The following is a 1,760-nucleotide window of genomic DNA, read 5'->3' as shown; positions in this document are numbered from 1 at the left end:
CGGCGCTCCCTCAGCACCGGCCCTCCGACGGCGCGGCGCTCCCCTCAGCACCGGCCCTCCGACGGCGCGGCGCTCCCTCAGCACCGGCCCTCCGACGGCGCGGCGCTCCCTCAGCACCGGCCCTCCGACGGCGCGGCGCTCCCTCAGCACCGGCCCTCCGACGGCGCGGCGCTCCCTCAGCACCGGCCCTCCGACGGCGCGGCGCTCCCTCAGCACCGGCCCTCCGACGGCGCGGCGCTCCCTCAGCACCGGCCCTCCGACGGCGCGGCGCTCCCTCAGCACCGGCCCTCCGACGGCGCGGCGCTCCCTCAGCACCGGCCCTCCGACGGCGCGGCGCTCCCTCAGCACCGGCCCTCCGACGGCGCGGCGCTCCCTCAGCACCGGCCCTCCGACGGCGCGGCGCTCCCTCAGCACCGGCCCTCCGACGGCGCGGCGCTCCCTCAGCACCGGCCCTCCGACGGCGCGGCGCTCCCTCAGCACCGGCCCTCCGACGGCGCGGCGCTCCCTCAGCACCGGCCCTCCGACGGCGCGGCGCTCCCCTCAGCACCGGCCCTCCGACGGCGCGGCGCTCCCTCAGCACCGGCCCTGGGGAGTGTCGGCCTGGATTATGGGGCTCGAGTCTCTGGAGTGGGGGCTCGAACCCACGACCTTCTGACTCGAGGGACGGAGAGAGACCCGCTGAGCCGAGAGCAGAACATCAAATGACGACTTCAAAGAGTGACCTTGACGTTATCAGCAGATTGGAGGGTTTCTGGGTGAGCTATGACCCTTGTCAATCTGTAAACACCTCCCTACAAACAACACATGGTGCCCCCAGGTCTGTAATCTGATCTCTGCCTGGAATAAACAGGCTTTAGCAAGAAATCTGAAGCTGTGGAACGAGTTGCTACAATCAGAACGATACCCGGGGCTAAAAGGGTTAAATTCCGAGGACAGGTCGCACAGACTGGGCTTGTATTCCCTCGAGTGTAGAAGATTAAGGGGTGATCTAATCGAGGGGTTTAAGATGATTGAAGGATTCGATAGGGTCGATGGAGAGAAACTATTTCCTCTGGTGGGGGAGTCCAGAACAAGGGGGAGAACCTTAAAATTAGAGCCAGGCCGTTCAGGAGTGATGTCGGAAGCACTTCCTCACACAAAGGGGAGTGGGAATCTGGAACTCTCTCCCCCCAAAAAGCTGTTGAGGCCGGGGGTCAATTGGAAATGTCAAAACTGAGATTGATCGATTTTTGTTGGGTGAGGGGATTAAGGGTTACGGAACCAAGGCGGGTAGAGGGAGATAGGATACAGATCAGCCATGATCTAATTGAATGGCGGGACAGGCTCGAGGGCTGAATGGCCTCTTCCTGTTGGCTGTGAAGTGCTTTGGGACGTCCTGAGGTTGTGAAAGGCCGATAGGAATGCAAGTCTTGCCTCCTAGATCGCAGCGAGCATTGACCCAGGACTGGATGGTTGGAGGCCCCTTACTGTCCTAACCCAGCAAACCCTACACAATAGCACATCACTAAAAGAAAATACCCAAATCAGTACATCCATAATGGCAGCACAACTGTTGTCATGGGTGATGGAATCCTCTGTTCAGACTGACTCCTTCCAACCAAACCGTATCTCCTCTCCCCTCTCTTTTCCCCTCCCCAAAAAAGTCCACAATTCGATTATTTTTTAGGGCAGAGAGTCTGAAGAGCAAGGAAGTTATCGCTAAACCCTTTATTAAAAACCCTGGTTAGGCCTCAGCTGGAGAATTGTGTCCAATTCTGGGA

Source organism: Heptranchias perlo, chromosome 42, assembly GCF_035084215.1.
Source record: "Heptranchias perlo isolate sHepPer1 chromosome 42, sHepPer1.hap1, whole genome shotgun sequence".
Lineage (NCBI taxonomy): Eukaryota > Metazoa > Chordata > Chondrichthyes > Hexanchiformes > Hexanchidae > Heptranchias > Heptranchias perlo.
The sequence above is the reverse complement of the archived record's forward strand: the minus strand, read 5'-3'. Positions refer to the sequence as shown.